This window comes from Lepidochelys kempii, chromosome 6 (genome assembly GCF_965140265.1).
Source record: "Lepidochelys kempii isolate rLepKem1 chromosome 6, rLepKem1.hap2, whole genome shotgun sequence".
Classification (NCBI taxonomy): domain Eukaryota; kingdom Metazoa; phylum Chordata; order Testudines; family Cheloniidae; genus Lepidochelys; species Lepidochelys kempii.
In genome coordinates, this window is record NC_133261.1 from 101,383,463 (window position 1) to 101,407,564 (window position 24,102).

General features: G+C 44.4%; 1 protein-coding gene across 2 annotated transcripts in view; it reads right to left on the bottom strand.

The window, feature by feature from the left end:
• The window catches only part of FOXN3 (forkhead box N3), a 304,443-nt gene that overhangs the window by 231,547 nt on the left and 48,794 nt on the right, over positions 1-24,102 (bottom strand). The window contains exon 1 of one of the 2 annotated variants that reach the window (XM_073349401.1): positions 225-249. The exons of the other annotated variant lie outside the window; for it this stretch is intronic. The gene's annotated coding sequence lies outside the window, so the exon portion shown is untranslated. Of the gene's footprint in view, positions 1-224; positions 250-24,102 lie in introns of those variants that run through there. 2 annotated transcript variants of the gene reach the window in all.

Sequence of the window (24,102 nt, forward strand, 5' to 3'; positions counted from 1 at the left end):
AGGTATTTTCCTTCTCTTTATTCAGTCACGTTTATTTACATTCAATCATATTGACCAAATAAATGAAAACTGCTTAAACGGCCTCCTTTAACTTTTCAACTTTGACCATACATTCCAATGTCCAAGTGGAATGCTGCAAACACTTACCCTATTGATTAGATGAACTCGTACAAATTAATATACATTTGAATCCAGAGCGATATTTTAAATTCTTTTACACTTACTTAGTCTAGTGTGTGCTGCCTGCCCACTGATGCGATATCAGAAACCTGCAAGCTACTATTTCTGCAACTGTGTCACTGTAGATAGTCTGAAACATGTACGTAGCTGTTGCCATGGAAACAAACACAGCTAGGGTAGAGTGCCAAGCTGTGTTAATTCCTTCAGCCATGAACCCCAGGGGAACACTAACATTCATCTTCATTCTCCTTTTGTCTCTCACTGCTTTCATTTTTTTTTTCACATTATCAAATGATGGACTAAATACATATGGCAACACCTGAAAATACCATTGTTGAAACAATACAAGCCCCATGCTTTATATCAGAGCATCACTGGTTCCTACACCCTGCAAAAACTTCACTTGGGAGGATGGACAACTTCACTTTTTTTGGTTAGGGTAGGACAAAGGAACAAGAATAATGCAGAACTCAGTTGCAGAGCAGGGTTTTAGCCTGACAGAACAGCTGTCACGTTGGGCTTGGAGATGCTATAGCAGAGCGTCATCTGTTCTGGGCCAGGCAAGAACTTTCTAAAGTGGAACCAAGATATCAGCTTCTCCCTCCCCTCTAAAGTTGTAGTAAACAAGGGGAAGCATGGTCTAGTAGTTAAAGCACAGGTGCCAACTTCCTGTATGACTTTGGGCAAGTCGTTGCATCTCACTGTGCTACTGCTTACCCATCTGTGACACTGGGATAATATTTCCTGACTTCATTGGGGTGTGTTGAGGTGTCATTCTTTAAAATGCTTTGAGATCCATAAATGGAGGGGGATGTAGAAGTATAAAGAGTTATTGTATTATAAATGCTTATGAACTGACATAAATTGTAATTTGGTAGAGGCACTTGACAAGGCCGGGGGTTCTCTGGGGCCAATTTGTCCTTGCCATTGAGCAGTTGCGCCTTCACAGATTAGGAGCATCTAGTAATGGGGTGCAAACTGAACTTTGGCCCATAAACCTCCCTGCTAGTGTAAAAACTGCACAGAAGCAGTCTGGAAAATGGCATGAAGGCCTAGAGATAGGCATGGCTCAGTGCAAGGAGGCACTTTCCCAGCTACCACCACCCATGGAGCAATGCAAAACCAGTTGCCAAGCTGCCATTCTCTTGTTGCCCCAACTGTGCTCTGCCACTCCTGAAAGGAGAGACACTGAATGTGGGGGGAGCATTCACTCTTGTCTGAGTTTAACTCTGGGTCAGTCCCAGTTTTGAGGAAAGGGGAACATTCTACTTAGTGTGGCTCCTCCCCATTACCTCTGGTCCTGCCCACATTTTCCACACAGTCCCAGATTGCGTGGTTATTTGACAGAGGTGGAAAGGTGACCTCGCCTAGAAGAATGTATCCCAATTGGCCATTTATCTCCCCCACAGGGCTCCACCCCAGATTTCTCTATGGCTTTTCCCCATTCCGAACAGCACAGCTGGGCATGGGGACTACATGAGCCAGTATTCATACTCACATAATCCTCTTTGCTTCTTCTGTTTGCCCCAAATTCCAATATCACCCCCCAAATTTACCATGTGATGACTTCTGAATATTTCAGGCTTCACCATTAAACATAATAAATGGCAGGCCTTCACTACCGGGAGCTCACCGGGGGCAATGTCTGGACTAAGGGAGACTTTTTTCTTTAGTGATTGCTGTATATACCCACATTAGGAGACATAACTCACCTGTAAAGATTTAATTACACCTCACTGCTGGAGTCATTTCAGCACATCTGTCTGGATGGAATTCACTCTCTCTCTCTTGCATTAAGCACACATACAGTGAATGTGCTCCTCCATCTAAATCATCTTTGTCATGGTTTGCCAGCAGAGACACCCAACACATTTTTAATGGCTAGATGACAAGGGCCAAATCTGTTACTCACCCAAAACTCCCATGGACATCAGTGGGAGTTTTGCATGGGTACAGTGAGCAGGATTTGGCCTCAAAAAATTAACTGGCCCCAATGAGTCCCTGAAGTCTGCATGTGGGGAGAACCCTAGGGCACTGCTGCAGACAAGGGTGTCAGTCACCTCCCGAGCAGCAGTACCCCTTCCCTTGGACTCTGTAGATGGTTCTTGAGGGGTCCTTGGATCTGTGCCTGGCAAGGGAACAGGCAGTGGGTAAGTCAGAACAGTAGATGGACAACATATTCCCACTGTTCCTGCAGAACTCAGGATGGAAATGCCACACAGTCTGAGGCTGTACTGCACTTCTGAGCCCCTTCTCCCATCCCCCTCTGCATTGAGAATTTTCCTTTAAGAAGAGTGCTGGGGATCGCCATGATCTGCAGAAGTCCTGGCAGCTGCAGTGCCAGGGAGGCATAAGGCAGAGTATGTACAGAAGCATTGGGCCTTTGCGTAGATGGCCTGCTTCCCACTGATGTCACAAATTCCATGTGGATCTCAGGAATTCTGAAAAACAATTGGAGAGATTTCCTCTCTGTTAGTCCCTTCCCCTCGATTTTCTAATCAGGGGAAGAGGGACATTTGGGTCCTGAGTTTTGATGGCTTAGTAAGAGGGGCCCAACTGAACACAAATCTTTTAAATCAGATACAGCTGTGAAAGTCCAATTGCCCCTTTAAGTGTTTAACTACCGTACCCAGAACTAACAACATGGGCCAGTAACAGGATCACTGCCGCCAAAGGTTGGTGAGAGGCATTTGTCTGCTCTCCTTGACATTGCAGTCTTATGGTAAGAAAGAACACATTTTAAAGCCTGGTCTCTGGATCAAGAGGGATGTTAGTAGAAGATTACACTATAAATCTAATCCCTTATCCCCAGTACTCAACAGTTTGGTATTTGAACCAGCCTTTCATCAAAGAAACTGACATTGGAGTATTAGGAAATTTGGTCAATTGATAGTGAATGAGGCAGTCATGTCTATCAATCTGCTCAGAGGCAGACTGGTGACTGCTCCTGTCAGTTTCTTCAAATGAGACGTATTTTGAGTTCTCAAACAGTTCATTCATCTTTTCACTAGGGTGCACCTTGGTAAAAGCTTCTTACATCTTCCATGATGCCAGTACAAATTCTCTGCTATTTCAAAGTACATGTTTTAGGTACTTGTATGGTTCCCATCACCACAGTATCTGAGAGCCTCCCCAAAACCCTGTGAGGTAAGGAGAACTCACCATTTTACAGATAGGGAATTGAAGCACAGAGAGACTAAGTGAGCTGCCCAAGCCCACAGCAGAAGTCTGTGGCAGAGCAGGGAATTAAGCGCAGGTCTTCTATGTCTCAGCTGAGCACCTAACCATTGGACCTTCCGTCCTCCCAAAAACATGGGACAAAGATCTGGACTGAAATATCCCCACAAATTCTGGCATGCGATGGACAGCTACAAGCAGGATTTTGTGACTCTATAAAAAGTCATCTAATTCCACTAAGGTCCTATATACAGTAACACAGCCTGATGGGGTAGCCCTCTTCTCTTTCAACTAATAGGGGGTTAGGAGATCTGTGACAGTCTAGCTCTCCCCTTACTCAACACAGGCCAGCACAGAACTTCCAGCATCATAACTTTAAAGAGTCTATGGGGGGAAGGAAGCACTTCTCAAAGGATGGGTCAACCAGTCTATAGAAAGATCACTTTCTTTTAAATTCAATAGGACTTTTCCATAAGAGTTGGGCCTCAAATGTACAGTTTTTATAAACTCTGCAAGAGGAAGAGACTGCACAGTTTATAAAATTCTTCAGGAGAATGTTCATTCTGTAGGCTGTCTCACCAAAGGATTTTAAATTCCACAGAGTTAAGCACTTCTGGACTTTCAATGCATACATATCTGGAATAAAACAGTGGGGGGAAAACCTGACCTACAGTGTCTGCATGACACAGACACCAATGTACCTGTATTTGAGTCTCTTTTTCTTCCTCTTTCCAGTCCCTTTCAGAAGAAGCCAAAAAAAAAAAAAAAAAAAGAAATCTGACATGTTGGGATGGCACTAGGACCCAGATCCTCTAAGGCACAGGCCTTATTATACACACACAAACTCCCCAGTGGGAATCAGGCACCTAAATGCCTTAGAGCAGTGGTTTTCAACCTGTGGTCTATGCCTTATATTTCCAAAGGGAAAGTTAGAATTTTGTCAGGGTCCACAAATGAAAAACGATTGAAAACCACTGTCTTAGAGGATCTGGGCCTCCATGTCGTGACTGAGAGACACTAAAGGTACGTCTACACTGCCGCTGGGAGTTTGCCTTCCAGCCCGGGCAAACAGAATCATGCTAGCTCAGCTCAAGCTAGTACACTACAAATAGTAACACGGACATTGTAGCTCAAGTGGCAGCTTGGGTTCTCAAGGCCAATCGACCCACCCTGGGTCTGAGCTCGGGTGGCCAGCGTGAGCCTCCGTCCGGGCTGCAACGTTCACAATGCTGCAGGCTAGCTTGAAATGAACTAGCAAGAGTCTGTCTATGTGGACTGGACGGGTTGCTCCCAGCTGCAGTGGACATAAGATACTTCTCATCACCCAGCTGCTCAGTACTGAGACAGTCTTAATCCTGGATCACTAACTACAGTTGCCCAGCAAGTATTCATGTTTCCGTACACTTTGTAGTGAAAGACTGAAACATCCTGTCTCTTTTTGTTGTGTGACCATTTCCGATTGATTTGGCACTCAACTGTTACTTTGCTTTCCTCTCTGCAGGTGCAAGAAGTTGAGGAGTTGCTGCCTCAACAGAAGAGAGATACCAGGGTTGTGTATTTCAAATCCACTAGTGATGTTGAGGCACATTATTGCTTATATTATGCACAGTATTAATTACATTTTATCTAACGGTTGGTTCTTCTTGGTGTTGAATATTGGTTACAACAAAAACACCATTTATAATTCTGTCAAGTGTATTTTTTAAATATAACCTGAAAAGGGAAGGGAAGTGGGTATGTGCACTATTTGCTTCTTTCTCATGTATATAAATAAAATACATCCTAAAACGGTTTTGAGAGCGAGTATGAGAAGAGAGTTCAGATCTTGCCTACACTGTAAACCTCTATGGCCACGTCTACACTGGGGAAATTAACAAAGAATTTCCTCTCGTGTTATCACCAGTTCTGCTCAACAAGTCTTAGCACCAGACCAGAACTCTAATGTAGATTAATCTTGTGGGGCAGACCTGTTTCCACCACCATGTTAGTTAAACCTGATAAAATCAAGTCAACCTGACACAGTGGTAAAAATGGGTACAGCCTCAGGAAGCTTGTTTAGACTAGGTTCCCTCTAATGCTACCTTCAGGTCAGTTGAACTAGTGATAGCAGCCATGGGTCAAGGTTGCTAGCCACCAGAGAACCCATACCAGGGAAGCCTGATTACTTGGAGAGGAAAGTGATTTTTAGTCAGACTGCTACATTTTTTTGTGTTTTGTTTTTTGTTAACACCTATTTAAACCAAAACACTTGGGAGAAAAGCTGTCTCTTTATTAAATATTTAACACCTTTCCCTTCGGCTGTGGGCTGAGAAAGCTCCCAATCTGCCTGTGAGTCACCATGAAGTCCTCCAACAAAAACAGGGAAGACAAGACTTGATATTTTTGCAGGGGGAAAAAGCCAAAACCAAGCAAAACATTTCTTTTTTTGAAAAAACAAAATAAAAAATTTGTTAGGCCTTCTTTATGCATAATGAAGAAGCAAAAAAGGAGCACAATCACTGACTCCTTTTATTCTCTTTTTATAGATTTTAAGCTCAGAAGGGACCATTAGATCTCTAGTCTGACCTCTTACATAACATAGGCTGTAGAATTTCATTCAGTTACTCCTACTCCTGTACTGAGCCCAGTAACTTGGGTTTGACTAAAGCACATCTTCCAAAAAGACATCCACTCTTGATCTGAAGACACTAAGAGACACATAGTGGCCATGTGAGTAACTAAGTCAGCCACTTATTTCAATCAAATTAAGATAAATGCACTTCAGCATGTTTTCCTTTTTTGTCCAAATCACTTGTTCAAAACCCAGATGAGTTAATTTACTCGCACCGCTGACGACTGTCCTGTTGCCGTTGGCTTAGGCAGCTGTGAAAAAGGTGGCATCTGTGCACTTAGAATAAACTCAAGTAAACTTACTTGGACAAGTCAATAACTCTAGAAACATTGTACACACTCTCACACTGGCACAGAATCACTGGTATGTTCAACTGCTTTGAGCTACTAAATATATTGTAAAAAAATGGAAACCAATGCTCCAAACCACATTTACCAGATTCCACTGTGAGGTGCTGTAGTTCTGACTGCATCATCCACACTTCCTTTATGCCCACTAAAATTACTAATCATCAAAGCAATTGGAACTGCCTGGCTCGAGGTTTTTCATTTCCTTATTATTTGCTGACTTTAAAAGTAACCTATGTAACTGTCATTCTAGCTACTGTGACAAAGTTCCTCCTCTACCTTGGTGGGTCTTGCACTTATTGGCGGATTTGCTCAGCTCGGAGCTTCACGGCAGCTCTTAGTTTGGCCGTTTTCGTGAACCCACAGTCCGGGTCAACTCCTCCTGTGTCTGACCAGGAGTTGGGAGGTTTGGGAGGAACCCGGGCCCGCCCTCTACTCCGGGTTCCAGCCCAGGGCCCTGTGGAATGCAGCTGTTTAGAGTGCCTCCTGGAACAGCTGTGCAACAGTTACAACTCCCTGGGCTACTTCCCCATGGCCTCCTCCCAACACCTTCTTTATCCTCAGCATAGGACCTTCCTCCTGGTGTCTGATCATGCTTGTACACCTCAGTCCTCCAACAGTCCGCGTTCTCACTCTCAGCTCCTAGCACCTTTTGCCCCCAGCTCCTTACACGCGCACCACACATTGAAGTGAGCTCCTTTTTAAACCCAGGTGCCCCGATTAACCTGCCTTAATTGATTCTAGCAGCTTCTTGATTGGCTGCAGGTGTTCTAATCAGCCTGTCATCTTAATTGTCTCCAGAAGGTTCCTGATTGTTCTGGAACCTTCCCTGTTACCTTACCCAGGGAAAAGGGACCTACTTAACCTGGGGCTAATATATCTGACTTCTAATACTCTTCTGTAGCCATCTGGCCCGACCTTGTCACACTATGTACTTTATTTCTAGTGTAATTTCCCATGCAGCAGGTAAAATACAGCAGAAAGTTGGAATGCTGTAATGCATAAACAAAAATCACATGCTTGGACAGTAAATTATCAACTCTCTTTGGTAGCTACAGACAGGAGTCTCAGAGTGAAATCCTTATCTGCTCAACATACAAATCATCAGAGAGGATACTTATTCAGTGGTTCTTTTATCTCTGATGGGATACTGTACTAAGATATCCTCTGGTAAAGTTAGAGAACTAATGTAACACAGTGCCTCCACTGAACACAGATGGGAAAGAAGTGTACAACCATGGCCACTCCACTGAACACTTGGGTCACCTCTAGAATGGATTACTGCAATACCATTTTACCCGAGGCTGCCCCTGAAGGCAATCTAGAAATTACAGTTGGTATAATATGCTATAGCCTGTGTGTTAAAGGGAACACATTTTGGGGATTACATCATACCAGTTCTCTGCACTGACTACCCATCTAGTAAGTGATAAACTTCAAGGATCTGGCCTTGTTCTTCAAATCCCTAATTGGGCTTGAGCCAACATATCTGAAGGATTGGCAAAGGCATTTAATGGGGGTACTAAGACTGACAGATCTTAGATCTATTCTCACTGATCTGAGGCCAGGGACTTCTCAGCAAGGCACCGATAGCTTTGGAATTCTCTGTCACCAGAGATCAAGTTAAACACAATAATTACCACCTTGGGGGCTAGAAGCAAGAGTTACCTTTTCCAGCAAGCCTTCTTCTGGGCGAGCGGGATTGCTGGGCTGCATGACCTAGGAATTGTGTCATCACGCTCTGGTTCTTCCAAAGCAAGCAGTTCAGATTTGTGAGACAGAGGGGTAAAGAGTTTTGTTCCTCTCTTTTAATGGATTTAAATCTTTTTTAATCCTAACTAAATGACAGTCAGATACATCACAGGGATGGGCTCTCTTTAAAAATGAAATCAGTCGTGATGATGATAAAATAGAATCTGTCAGGGTGGCAGAGCAGCAGTCACATGGTGTAGGGCAGATAATTTAACAGCCTAGCCGCCTGAACCCAATATAGGGAGGCAGAAATGGAATGCAAGCTTGGGTAGCAATATTTGGTGCAAGACAGGACAAGCCTAATGGATTAAGGAAATGTGATACGGAATCTTCCCATCAGAAATAATTATAATTAGCCTAGACGTTACAGTAATGTATGAATAATAACTAATTACAATAACCAGATAAACAGTGCTGCTACTGTTTTCAGAGCATAAGCAATAACATTCAGGGGAATGCAAAATCTAAAGTGTGAATTAATAGCCACCAACCACTAACACCCTCCTGTGCACATGAGACTAAAAGCAAATTATGAAGCTAAAATATACATGCTGCTGAAACACGGACTCTAATGTTCAAACTTTGTAAAAACTTTAGCAATCTGTCAAAAAGTTTTTAGGCAAAAACAAAAATTTGCAGAGACCAGCTCCAAATCTTCCAAATCCAAATTGAATACAGGAAAGGAGGTTAACCCAGAAACAAGAAAAGGGCAATGTTTGCCTCCCATCATAATTCACAAAAAGATATGGTCCTTTTTATCCACTTCAGTGGCCATTACAAGAGTAAAAAACTATTTGAGTTATTTGCTCTAGTCTAAAAACTCAACTGGCCAAATTCTGATCTCAGTTCTGCATCTTCCTGCCTATTATTAATGGATGTAACAGGGCTGAATATAATCCAAAATCTGCTGTCATCTGGTAGCTGCCAAATACGAATGAAGCATTGGTGTTGCACAGCGCAACAGGGATACACAGGTGCACCCAAATGCAGAATGTGGCCCAGCATCTATTAATAGTCAGCAGACAGTTAAGTCTTTGTAGTTGTGATCTGATAAATAGATGTTAATGTACCATATAAATATGAAAACTCATTTATTTTTGAACCTATGAATATGAAAAGTTCACCTTCCCATAACCTCTTAGCAAACTAAAATAACACAGATTTTCTTTCAAAATATTCCTAGATTATGATTCCATGACTTAAAGAAGGAGAGAATCTGTTTGCCAGTTCTTAAAATATTAATAGTGAAATGCCAAGACTCATATTCTTATTGTGATGCATTTGTATCTCTCTGAGTAATTCCCATTGGCATTAATAAGAGTCACTTACGTAAAGCTCCTTGCATCAAGATAACATAATCCAAAGAATCTCATTATATAATGATGATTCTGGCTCTAGAAAAGGCAGTGTCCATTTTCCATCTCTTTCGGCTATAGTGCAGTACAGTGTTTAGGGCTCTCAGTGCACCAGTCTATAAAAATCAAATCAAATAAATAATTTTAACTCTCCCTCTCACATGGGGCCACATCCCTCTTGCCTCGCTCAGGCAAGTATTCCCACTGATTGAAGACTATGAGACTATTCTTGTGAGGAAAGCATGTAAGGGGCTTCTGAAGTATGTTCTAAATGTTGATGGTTCCCATTGGGGCTGACCGATTCCTGTCAGAAAGGAGAGATTCTGATGCTGATTCTCATTTACCTTTATGTTCCTTTAAACCTGTACCCAGTACTCCCACTTTCAGGCCTCTTTACACTGGCAGAACCACATGAAACGACCTTAGAGGAGAGTAAATGAGAATCCAGGCCTTCCACCTCTTTGTGGTCATTTTAACCACCTATGGATCTTTTGATACTGGCACAAGCCATAGAAATGGAATGAAGCCCAGCACTAATGAACTCAGCATCCATCAATGGCATTCCTGAAACCCAGGGGCAGGGCCTACAGGGTGCTAAACACCCCAGTGGAGATGCTGAGTGCCCTCAGATCTCAAGCATCCGACGAAGTGGGTATTCACCCACGAAAGCTTATGCTCCAATACATCTGCTAGTCTATAAGGTGCCACAGGACTCTTTGCCTCTTTTACGGATCCAGACGAACACGGCTACCCCTCTGATACTCAGATCTCAAGCAGCTTTCAGGAAGTGCTGTCAGGCTTGTCCTCATGCCTCCTCTTCTACCACAAGCTTTTCCTGCTCTCTGTCTGGTGCTGCATTGCCTGCCTAGACAGCAACAACTTGTTTCTAATTTCCCAGCAATTCTAGCTCTGATACAACAACAATGCCAAATCATTTGAGTCCAATTAAACCTCCAAAAGATGATTCAGAGTAAATTGAACTGTGGTTAATTTTGGTTCATTTTCACATATTCAACTCACACTTTCCAAGAATTTTTAGTCTGAGCTCCATCTGTAGGTTACCCACCCGGTACCAGTACAAGTCTGGTAAGTAAAATGAACTGAGGGATATGCCTGGGAGTTTTTTATTTATTTATTTTTCTTACAGCAGAAAATTAAGGCAGGAAAGAAATCTTTTTTTTTAAGTTTAAATTGATCTATTCATTACATCGACAGTAAGAAGCTCCAGATAACATATGAGCCAGAGGAAACTCCTTTAATTTGGTGGGCCAACTCCTGGATAAAAAAATTTGCTTAGGTCAAGGACAGGTTGGGAGAGATTTAAAAAAAAATCTTTTTATTTAATATCTTTTTAATAGGAGACTGAGCTGGTGTACAAATGAATAGCACTGGTCAAATGATCTTCTCCTTTATTTAGGCAGAGCCAAATTCTCCAGTCCTGGTTCTGGCAAGACTTCCATTGAATTCAACAGTAGTTTGACATAGTGAAAACTGAAAAAGGAGTACAGGAGTTGGACCTTAAGAATCACAAGATGACCAAAGTTCCTTATTTAATTAAATATGTCTAAATTCTACAATGTGTTCAAATATTCATAATCTTCATGAATGGCAAAACAATGTAATTAAAACCAAAAAACTCAGCTTTGAGACAATACAAAACTGGCACTGTGATGCCAGATTGTGCCATCATCAATTCTTATTGCTCCAGGTACCCTAAGTGTATTTAAAAGATCATAACAGTTACAGCCCAATTGCCACTGGGACTTCAGAGCAGGTGCACTCATCATCTAAACAGAAGCCTCCGTGAAAGCAATTCAAGTTGAAATTGCGACACGATTTTCAGAATGTGAAAGAGACCCATTGTGAACAATTACACATTCCAAAAATGCAAAATAAAAAGACATATTCCATCCATTGTTGTATGCAGTGTAATTGTAGCCAGGTCAGTCACAGGATATTAGAGAGACAAGGTGGGTGAGGTAATATCTTTTATTGGACCAGATTCTGTTGGTGAGAGATAAGCTTTTGGAATCCAAAGGCAAGTCATGCCTGACCAACCTGAATGCCTTCTATGATGAGATAACTGGCTCTGTGGATATGGGGAAAGCAGGGGATGTGATATACCTTGACTTTAGCAAAGCTTTTGATACAGTCTCCAACAGTATTCTTGCCAGCAAGTTAAAGAAGAATGGATTGGATGAATGGACTACAAGGTGGATAGAAAGCTGGCTAGATCGTCGGGCCCAACAGGTAGTGATCAATGGCTTGATGTCTAGTTGGCAGCGGGTTCTGCGGCCGGTTTTGTTCAACGTCTTCATTAATGATCTGGATATGGTATGGCTTGCACTCTCAGCAAGTTCACGGATGACACTAAGCTGGGGGGAGAGGCAAATACGTAGGAGGGTAGGGATAGGGTCCAGAGAAATTAGAGGATTGGGCAAAAAGAAATCTGAAGAGGTTCAAAACGGACAAGTGCAGAGTCCTGCACTTAGGATGGAAGAATCCCGTGCACTGCTACAGGCTGAGACCAACTGGCTAAGCAGCAGTTCTGCAGAAAAGGACCTGGGGATTACAGTGGACAAGAAGCTGGCAATGAGTGTATAGTGTGCCCTTGTTGTCAAGAAGGCTAACGACATATTGAACTGCGTTAGTAGGAGCATTGCCAGCAGATCGGGGGAAGTGATTATTCCCCTCTATTCAGCACTGGTGAGGCCACATCTGTCATATTATGTCCCATTTTGGGCCCTCCACTACAGAAAGATGTGGACAAATTGGAGAGAGTCCAGCGGAGGGCAACAAAAATGAATAGGGGGCTGGAGCACATAATTTATGAGGAGAGGCTGAGGGAACTGGGATTATTTAGTCTACAGAAGAGAAGAGTGAGGAGGGATTTGATAGCAGCCTTCAAATACCTGAAGGGGGGTTCCAAAGAGGATGGAGTTAGGCTTTTCTCAGTGGTGGCAGATGACAGAACAAGGAGCAATGGTCTCAAGTTGCAGTGGGGGAGGTCTAGGTTGGATATTAGGAAAAATTATTTCACTAGGAGAGTGGTGAAGCACTGGAATGAGTTACCTAGGGAGGTGGTGAAATCTCCATCCTGAGGGGTTTTTAAGGCCCAGCTTGACAAAGCTTTGGCTGGGATGATTTAGTTGGGGTTGGTCTCCTTTGAGCAAGGGGTTGGACTGGATGACTTTCTGAGGTCTCTTCCAACCCTAATCTTCTATGATGCTATGATTCTAGGTCTGGGAAATTTACTCAAAGTGTCACAGCTAAATACAAGATGGAACAGATGATTTAGCATAAGTAGTTAACACGTATTCCAAGGGACCATTCAAGTAGAAGTGGCCTATTAACACCCTCCAGTCACAGGGAGGAAAGGAATGGGGTGGGGAGAAAGCAGCTGCGGTGTTGTTAGTGGGTTATAGATTGTTGTAATCCAGTGTCTGTGGTCAGTCCATGATTTTCAGTGTCTATCAACATTATGAATTTAATCTATAGTGCACTAGCAATTCCCACTCCCAGCTGCTTCCCCCCTTACTTTCTTCCTTATGACGGGAAGGGTGTTAATAGACCCTCCCGGTGGGTGCTCAACCCCCCCCCCCCGCCTCTTCTCTGCCTCTTCCAGCCCCTGCACTGCCCTCGCCCTGCCTCCATTCCACCCCTTCCGCAAAGTCCTCACCCCTTCCCGTCCCCATTCCACCCCCTTCCCCCAAATCCCCACCCCTGCCCCGCCTCTTCTCCGCCTCCTCCCCTGAGCGCGCCGTGTCCTCGCTCCTCCCCCTCCCTCCCCGAAAGTCCTAAGTGCTGCCAAACAGATGTTAGGCAGCGGGGGGCAGGAAGCGCTGGGAGGGAGTGGGAGGAGCGGGGACGCAGTGTGCTGGGGGCAGGGAGAAGGAGGCGAGGAGGGGGGAGCTTGGCTGCTGGTGGGTGCGGTGCACCCGCTAATTTTTCCCCATGGGTGCTTCAGTCCCGGAGCACCTATGGAGTCAGCGCCTATGCCACTTCTGCTTGAATGGTCCCTTGAAATGTGTGTTAACTATTTATCCTAAACAATCTGTTCCACCATGTATTTAGCTGTGACACTCTTAGTACTTTTCCTAGATCTGAAGAAGAGGCTGTGTAAACTAGAAGGCTTGTCTCTCCCCTCACCAGAAGTTGGTCCAATAAAAGTTATTACTTCACCCACGCTGCCTCTCTAATGTTAAAATTATATAATACATAGGTTGAGAAAAGAGTGTTTGTACATCTGGGTATAGAGCTTAGATTATTCACAAATACAAAGTTTGTTTTTAAAGTAGTAAGATACATAGAGTGCATAATCAGCATTAACCCAAACGTAGGTGAATGAATTTAAGAATACAGTTTAGATATTTAGCATCCATGCATTCAGGTACATTACTCATGAAAAAAGTTATACAGAGAGTTGGTGGCAGAAAGCAAAATATATCAGTGTCCCTCAGTAATTGAGAATTTCGGACAGGTTTCCATTTAGAGAAAAAACAGTCCATTAGCAAAGTATTTGAGTTACTTTCCCGACTGTACTTGTCATCGGCACTCACGCTCATCCCTCCTGATATTGCCGATGTCCGGTGATGTGTTCTATGGAGATGTCCCTTGACCACCTGATGGCGTCCGACACCATGAATTGCCTCATCACCGAGCATAGCGTTGACCGACTCCACATTCTCTCAGCATTTGCTCGTTACTGGGGTCCCATGCGCCCAGGGCTCCGACGATCAGCATGTGCGTTTGGACCTCGTAGCCCCTAGCTCTCAGGGTGTCGGCCAGAAGGGCATATTTCTCCAGCTTTCGAGATCGGGCATCATGGAAAGCTGGGGTCCTGTTCTCGAAGGGCACTGTGACGTCCACCATGATGATCTTCTTTCGGTCCTCACTGGTGATGACAATGTCTGGTCGCAGTTGGCTGTCTGTTCCAGGGAACCTTCTCCACAGGTGGCGGGATGGCTCTGACCAGGCAATCTTGGATGGCATTCTGTCGCGGCTTGCAGCTACACAAGACATGGGGTAGTGTATCGTTGGCATAGCTGCACTTCCTGCATTGCTTGTCCTGATTCTGGTGGCGGATGGCTCCGTTCAGCGGGACGCAGTTGAGCTGGGCCCAGTGGATGAACCTCCAGTTAGCAAATTAGGTGAAGCTGCCCCCAGGGAGGAAGTGGTTGCTGGTGTTCCACTTGCATCTCACCTCAAAGACCTTGCCCTGGTCCGGCTTCCGTTTCAGGTTTTCCACATATTGGCAGCAGATGGCATCCTTCAGGGTCCTCTCCAGTGTGGTTCTGGTTCTCGAAGTGATGACGGTGTGCTCCGTGTTCTTCACCTGTGGTTGATCTCCTGTGTGGGTGCAGTTGGGGTTAAGAAGCAGAACAATCTCTCCCCCAACCCCCCTTATATCCTGCACTGGCCAGATCTGCAGTGGAGAGCATAGACCCCTCCTAGAACCTGTATGGGTACTAGGGCCCAGATCCTCAAAGATGGCTCCTAACTTCCACTGAAATCAATGGAAACTAGGAACCTAAATACCTCTGAGAATCTGGGCCTAGGTGATTGAAAGGATGAAGCCATTGCTCCCAGCCTCTAGTCTCTGAAATCCAGAACTGGATGGAACTGCAAGGCCCAGCAAGGTTCCTCACACACCTACACCTCATAGCCATTCAGCAACTCCCCTGACCATGGGCAGAGACCATGACTCCATCCCACCTGAGTTTTGGGGGATGATGTTAGGGGAACAACGTCAGCCTAGTGGAATTCTTCTGATAGACGGAGGTTGCCAAAGAATTTCTCTCTCCCCTGTGGCTGCTGTGACGAGATTACTAAAGGCCTAGTGAAGTATTAACCTCAGGGGACACATCATGTGTGGAGTGAGAAGGATTGTGTTAGGAACAAGGGATGTAGGAGTTGAGGTCTGGTGAGCACAGCCGGCATCCAAATTAGGGAACAGAGGCAGGTGTCAGAGCTGGAGTCAACTGCTAAGTACCAAAGCCTTGGGGCTGAGCCAGAGTCCAGACCAGGAATCAAAGCCGAGGATTAGAACCAGGGTCAGATACCAAATGCCAGAGCCAGAGCCAGGATTGGTAGCCAATAGTCAGGAGCAAGGTGAATGGGCAGCAACTAGGGAGAGGCAAGGATCAGGAACAGAGCAGGAATCAGGAACAGGGTTGGATCAGGTTTGCAGCAGGAAGCAGGCAAGAGCAGGATCCAATATAGCAGCAGCAAGACGTCTGCATGGTTCCTCACACAGTCCACCCAGCTCACTTCCTAGCTTAAGTACCAGGTGTGCACCAGTCAGGTAGCTGCAGGCCTTAGGTACGTCAATAGAACTTCCTGTGGGAACTGACTTTCCAGTGAGATGCTGCTTCACCCATCTCGTTTGAGGGAGCCCAGGGAACGTCAGTGAGCCAGGGCCCCCACAGTCCTAGGTTCTAGCCATGCACCCTTGGATCCTTACATCATGATCTATATGTGAACTTTTGACCCTGGCACCTCCATCCTCCCAAACAGCTCTTCACCTCATGGAGAAAATGCCTGTTCCCATTGCTCCCCACACCTCTTTATCGGGCACACCCTTTTTCAGAATTACTTGGCCCAGCATACAATCAATTTTTGAGGCAGTAAAGGACCAACATGGGCCCAAGATTTGGCTCTGGATATGACAAATTACGCCTTTTTGAGTTGGTGCTGACAGGTACAATATTGTTGAAAGCCACACAAAAATCTCCATTTGTGTCTATAGTTCCTATCAACTATTCACAATGCCATAGGAAGCCAGGATTGAAAGCCATAGGAAGGAGCAGCATAGTAAATGGAGTGTAATCAATTTATCCTAAAGTTCATTTTAGTTTATATACCAGCTAACTGGGACAATATGCAGAACTGAAAGTTATGGGCACATACTTAGATTCCTGACTGCAATAAATTTGTAATTTTATTACAGTAATATATCTGTCATAACAGTACCTTGCCTGCAGCTATTGCACCTTGTGCTGTGATCCCATCAGATATTAAAAGCTAAGCAGGGTTGGGGTAGTAAAGTAGTCAGGGGAATTTTTTTTTGAATACTTTGGTACTGCAAGAATATCTCTAGGCCAGTGATTCAGTAGATGGCTCTCTTTTCTCGGAGTTAGTACTGACCCAATGCCCCAATTGCATGTTAAAGGGCACTTTTGCGCAGGTGTTTCTGCTGTTTGGATGATATGCCTGGCAGAGGTCCTGGTCACTTGTTTCTCACCTGAAGAGTGTAATATTTATAGGCATGGATGGACCATTTCTTTCAAGTGCATGCAAACCACGATGCCCCCCTTCCACCTCCAGAAACATTGTGTTGGGGGCTAGAATTCAGTCTTCCACAAATATGGACCCCTTCTTTTCCCTGCCCACATTGCTCTTTGTAGGCTTCTGAAAGGTAGAGGATAAACAGACCCAAGAATGTTCCTTTAAAATGAAGAATATGTTTTCCAAGAGGTGTCAGCTGCATCTTTTAAGGGGAAAAAGAGGAAAGAAAAGCCACTGGGAGATACAGTAGGATGAAGTTTTACTTTTGGGCCCAGCAAAACCCAAGGCCCTGGGCTCCCTATTTCAAGGGAACAAGAAATATAAAGGAAAACTCAGCTGCCATTTAAAAAATAAATAAAAGTTTAGCACCTTTTCTTATGAAGAACCTTGAAAATGTAAATTGATGCAAACTGTTCACCAGGCTCAACTGGAACCAGAGGAGAGCCATGGGGAGACATTTCTGATGTATCATGCATCAGTTAAGTTTTATGTGAATCCAGAGAATCATCTCACTAACCCACCCTAACATAAACTCAGTAGCTCAGTAGCAGCATTGTGCAAAGAGAGCAATGTGACCATGTAACCAGAAACTAGATATGTTACAGGATGGGGTAGTGGTTAAAAAAATGTTTCTCATGCTTGCCCATGAAAGTCAAGATTGTCTCTGACCAGATGAGTTAAGATTCAAATCTTAACTCCATTTTAAACCATGTTTACAACACACAAGTCACAATTGTATTTTAAAAACACTCATCCCTCCAAAATCATAGTCCCGTGTTTAAATCTGAACATCTAAAATGACATGTGTCCCTAAATCTCCAAAACCTCAATTGATATGCAAGAAGTTTACAAAATCATCAAGCAAAAAACCACAGGCATGGATCACATTATAGCAAAACAAAAGGAGCCAGCTAAGCAAACAATGCAATTGCAGGATTCTATTCTTATTTCAACTTATTTAGGTCTCAAACTTCACCCACCTTAGAACTCATACTCTAGATCCAAACAGATTTTTTTTTTAAATCACCATTCAGACACCTAGTTATTAAAAAGGATACAATTTATATAAGGTCTAGATTTTTTAAAAAGGGATGCCATGTTGACATTATTGCTGGCAGACAAAAAAAACATGTTAATTTCAAGTTCCAATAGCAACTTAGGGGAAAATTTATGATCCTGCTCCAAACTGAAGTCAATGACAATTTTGCCATTGTCTTCAGTCTGGAGAAAGTATGACCCTATGTGTCCCAAACAGAAAAAGAACAGAAGATATTAGGGAAGCTATTTTTATTGTGGAACCTCCCTGACCATGGTACAACAACTAAAAATATCAGAACAATAAAATGTACTTTACAATGGAAGTGGGATTAAACAATGTATTACAGAAGTTAGGGCTTATCTATACCAGTGGTTCTCAAAGCTGGTCCGCTGCTTGTTCAGGGAAAGCCCCTGGTGGGCCGGACCAGTTTGTTTACCTGCCGCGTCCACAGGTTCAGCCGATCACAGCTCCCACTGGCTGCGGTTCACCGCTCCAGGCCAATGGGGGTTGCGGGAAGCAGCGCGGGCCAAGGGACATGCTGGGTCCCTTCTTGCAGCCCCAGTCCGCAGGTTCAGCTGATTGCAGCTCCCACTGGCCGCGGTTCCCCACTCCAGGCCAATGGGGGTTGTGGGAAGCAGCATGGGACGAGGGATGTGCTGGCCGCTGCTTCCTGCAGCCCCATTGGCCTGGAGTGGTGAACCGCGGCCAGTGGGAGCTGCAATCAGCTGAACCTGCGGACTCGGCAGGTAAACAAACCAGCCCAGCCTGCCAGGGAGCCTACCCTGGCGGGCCACATGCCAAAGGTTGCCGATCCCTGACCTAGACAAATTGGAGGATTGGGCCAAAAGAAATCTGATGAAGTTCAAAAAGGACAAGTGCAGAGTCCTGCACTTAGGATGGAAGAATCCCATGCACTGCTAAAGACTGGGGACCGACTGGCTAAGCAGCAGTTCTGCAGAAAAGGACTTGGGGATTACAGTGGACAAGAAGCTATGAGTCAACAGAGTGCGTTTGTTGCCAAGAAGGCTAGCGGCATATTGGGCTGCATTAGTAGGAGCATTGCCAGCAGATTGAGGGACGTGATTATTCCCCTCTAGTCGGCACTGGTGAGGCCACATCTGGCATATAGTGTCCTGTTTTGGGTCCCCCACCACAGAAAGGATGTGGACAAATTGGAGAGAGTCCAGTGGAGGGCAAGGAAAATGATTAGGGGGCTGGAGCACATGACTTGTGAGGAGAGGCTGAGGAAACTGGGCTTATTTAGTCTGCGGAAGAGAAGAGTGAAGGGGGATTTGATAGCAGCCTTCAACTACCTGAAGCGGGGTTCCAAAGAGGATGGAGTTAGGCTGTTCTCAGTAGTGGCAGATGACAGAACAAGGAGTAATGGTTTCACGTTGAAGTGGGGGAGGTCTAGGTTGGATATTAGGAAAAATTATTTCACGAGGAGGGTGGTGAAGCACTGGAATGGGTTACCGAGGGAGGTGGTGACATCTCCATCCTCAGAGGTTTTTAAGGCCCAGCTTGACAAAGCCCTGACTGGGATGATTTAGTTGGGGTTGGTCCTGCTTTGAGCAGGGGGTTGGACTAGATGACCTTCTGACGTCTCTTCGAACCCTAATCTTCTATGATAAACAAATACGTATTATCAGGTAGATTTATGCAGCTCTTTGTTAAAAGCATTGAAGAGATTTGCAACAATAGTTATGCTTTTTGGGTGCCTAACTATACAGAAATCCCACATTTTAAAAACACCACATTCCAAAGACCACACATTTGTGCACCCATGAGCTCATGCACAAACACTCGCTAAACAGACACATCACACACGTTCTGATGATGATAAAAACCGTAGGTTCTAAGTTCAAGTCACTTTCTGCATCTAAGGCTACTCAATGCAATAAAATTGACAAACAACAGTGAATGTGAATTTACAGATTACTAGAGACCCCTGCGCAAACTTCTTTTTATAACAGGCACAATATGAGCAGCAGCTCTGCCTATGTGCCTCAGACCTGAACTGGAGGGACCACATCCAGTAGTGACAGAAAAGATCTGCTTCCATGCCCAGTTCAGTTCTTGGCCTTTCTGATGCATTTGCCAAGAAGTGGTGCCAATCATGCCAGCTGAGAGGTGGTTTTATGAGTGAAAACTTGCTCACTAGGAACATGATTGAGACTCACTAAATCATTTTACATAAGCCACAGAACATCCAGTACAAAAATACACCACTTTTAATCACTACTTACCTGAGCCACATTCAAACTAGGGACCTAGAGATAAGCAGTACCCCAGCACCTACTAGTCTCATTTCACTTAGGGCTAGAGGGTGCTTTTGGCACTTAACCTGGAGTAAGGAGTAGTGTGCAGTGGGGCTGTCCCAGCAGGAACCCCAAGAAGACTAGTGTCTCAAAAAGTCACAATTCCTCCTCCAAGTGCCACCCTTCTTGGTCCTGGAGAGACATAATTCACTAGACCATGGCAGGGTGCAGCTTATTTCCTTGTGTGCACTCAGCCATCCTCCATGTCTGTGTATAAAAGGAGTGACCTCTGGTCACAAAGCCACGGCAGTACCCACTCCCTGCCTCCTCCTCACCCATCCGCTCCCCATGGGGAGCGTCCAAAGCTCTCTGCACTGCACACGGACCCAATCTCTGGGTGTCCTAACACAGCCACACAGTGAGACAGTGACCTTACTTTCCCACACTCTCCTGTGTGGCTGCACCAGGGCTGGTTACAAACTAGCCCTTTAAAAAGTGGCTGTTGATGGATCTCTGCGCTCATATTTTTATGTTTGTGAGTATTGCACAATTTTTTAATGATAAGAACAGGCAATTATTTGAAGTTAAGGAGTAGAGCTTTATAATAAGAGTCAACACATCAGATTCAGGTCTGATGGCCATGCCTTCAGTTTAGGATGGGATAAGCAATCTTTTAGAAGCACCATTCTAAATTTTTCTTTCACACCAAAATCAATTAGTGCCTGTAATAGGGATTGGTTTAAGCACTCCCCAATTGTTTTCATTATGGATATTTTCTCATTTGTCGTGAAGCAAGACTATCATACGGTGAAAATCATGGTTTTACTGCTTCCGGACAAAGATAAGAAGCCAATGAGGAACACAAACTACCAACTTCCCTTATGCTGTCAGATGGCTGGGATAACATCTCGGGTCCCCCAGAAACAAACCTTAACAGGTGCTTTTGGAAAAGGAAGATCCTGAGGCGTTGAGGTCGTGAATGATGCAGCTGTTGTCCAGTGACCAGCTGGATCTTTGGAAGGTGCTTTTCAGTTTCAGCTACAGTTCATAGGGAAGATTTTCCCTCAGGAAGTGCATTCTCTAACATCAAAGGCTTTTGAACATGTGGGATTTTAAGGAAACTGCTTGAATTGCTTCTTTCAAAAGTGGTCTCTCCTCATCATCTCCTCACTATATCAATCCTGAGCATCCTGAATGGAATCTAAAGTCTTATTCCTGGATGTCTTTGTGCACTGACTCCCTACACTGCATTGTTACAAAATACATTTCTTTGTCCGTCGCATCCCTTTCTGGCTTCTGGTACCTAGGGACAGGTGGCACATTACTACGTGGAGAGAGCTGCTGGAAACAGCCCCCCCCCCCCGGTATAGGTTTAATGGCAGCAATACTATATGAAGACAGATTTATTAACACTTTTTCCACTTTATTCAGCATAGCATAAGGTTACAGTGGCTGTAGCTTCTGTGCTGTTCCAAATTCACATTGTTCCCTAGCACAACTCTGCCCAGCACAGACATTAATTGCAGCATGTGCACTCCTCTAGGGTTCTCTCATGCTCTCTTTCACCCCTACCAACTTCGTCAACCTGAGCAGAGATGTAGCAATTCCCTCCCATATAGCAGTGAGTGGTAACCAGTGTCTAGAGCATAGGTCCGAGGAGAGACGCAAAACTCAAGCACTAACCTGGGTTTTATTCCAACCTCTGAAACAATCTTAAGTCAATGAAAATAATCTGGAGCCACCCATATTACAAAGCAGGAAAAAGAAAAACATAGGAAACATCTCCTCCACCCCCTTTTTCCTTGTTCTGTAGTCTTAGACATCTCCCATTGTCTTTGCTCCAGCAGCTTTTCATGAGTCTTCAAGGTTTTGAGTTATTCAGAAAGCACTGACAGAGGCAGGAGACTTCATCAATATCAAATCCTCCCAATTACTCCTGTAAGTATCAGTGACATTTCAGAAATCCTTGAGATGCCAACCCGGCCAAAAAGACCTCAGCAGAAAGACTGAGAGTTGAAGTTAGGCCATCCAATGTGCAGAGTTCTCCAAAACGCCTTGGCACTGATAATTGCATCTGGAATCTAAACTGGGAGTGTTATGAATGCTACTAGTGAGGACAAAGACAGAATAATACAAAGTGACCTATCTATTTTCTTCCATGGAACATACCACAATCAATGAATATAATATTCCTTTAATTCAGGTATTTGCTCTAAGAATAAAATCTTCCTCTCTGCTTGGTATTTTCTCTTATAAATTAACTTCTCTCTCTTTTTTTTATTAAGTACATAACAAGTGAAGGTTTACACCATGGAAAGGGTAGTAGCTTTACATTGTTGCAGCAATTTCCTTTCATGCTTCCATACCAACTCTGCTCTAGAATACAGAAAATCATTGATGGCTAATCGTTTATTTAGTAAGAGATGGGGCTTTTCTTTAGCTTAAGGGAAATTTCACCCAGAGGCCAACTCAAAAAGCATCAGTCCCTTTATTAACGAATGCCCAGTCCCTGTACTGATACAAAGGAATGTGGAGTGCATACTTATGTCGAGGACACCACAGCTCTCATGAGCACAGGGACTGCTCCTTTATAGTGTTCCCAGACTCATCCCCTCCCTGCCCCTTTTGGGGTGGTTAAAAAGGCAGAGCCACTGTGGGATAGGACAGTGTATGCTGCAGCCCCTGACAGGAGTAGTCATGAATATAGCCCCTTGCACAAATGGGAGCTCCATCCCAGTTAATTGAAAACTGCACCACATTCACTCCAGGCCTCTGCCTATCAGTCACAATCTGGCCCCTTATGGAGGACATCGTATGCTGATCACAGTCTCAGTCAGACGTAACAAATCTGCAACCTGCCTCTGTACATCTTGGTGCATACATCACACTGACCATGGCTTAGATAGTACTTAACATTATTACTGAGCAGCTCTCTACCCCTTCGAGCCATACTCCTGGATGAAAGACACTGATTCAGGCTGTCCAGAAGATAAAGAAGGGACCTGCTAAAAGGAAAATCTTGTAAATGAACGATCCCACCAACTATTAGCTGTTAACTTGTCCTTGGGTTGCAACTGCCTGTTACTGAGGTGTCTCTGGTGTTTTCCAATAGAAAATTGACTTGAGAAGAAACAGACCTTGTTGTGTTGCCAGCCTGCTGACATTATTTGCTATTAAATGTCTTTGCTACTAACCACTTATTACTACTCCTTTCAGAAGTCCTCTGTATGCCCCTTGGCCCATCAACAATGGATTTTCCTGTCACTGCCACACGGTCTTCATTGTTGTGGCCTAAATTAAACCCTGACCTAGGTGGGTGCAAGTCCACTGACGCAGCTAGTTGAATCAGGGCTGAATTTGACCCATCTTCATGCTGAACTCTACCCTTCTATGTTACAAGGGATTCTGGCTCCTATGTCCGCCCAAGTTAGAAGGCACATGAAGGGAAAAGTTACCTGAAAAGCTGTCATGATTTTTACACACCAGCTGCTTCTTCTCACGTTCCTTTAGGAGAGGCGGTTCTGACAGCATAGAAGCAAAGACTTTGGAGTTGCCTCAAAAACTCTCATTGGGCCAAGCTCTGTGAGGAAACGCATCTGAGATAGTCCAGATTTCCGCCCAGACATGGAAATCTAATCTGCTCCCCACTCACACTTCTCTCCACTTCCCCCTACAGCAGCACTAAGAACACCACTGGTTTAGCTGCTGGTTTCCTATTAGCTCCCCAAGTGCCCTCTTTTTCAGTTAGCACCTCCAGAGCAAAAAGCAACGGCGAACGCTGCTCCAAATGCCATTAACTACTATGGGTTTTGCTGGTCTCAGTGAGAAGGTAACATGCCATATACATACTGGCTCTTCCTTAACTCTGCCCCATCTTCTATAGAGATTTGTAGAGTTTAAACCCCAAAGGGACCATTAGTTTCTCTAGTCTGTCCTCCTGTATATCACAGGCCATTACATTTTACCCAGCTACCCCTTTATTGAGCCCCATAACTTGGGTGTGGAAGAAGCATATCTTCCAGAAAGGTTTCCAGTCTTGATTTAAAGACATCAAGAGAGGGTGAATCCATCACTTCCCTTGGTACCTTGTTCCATT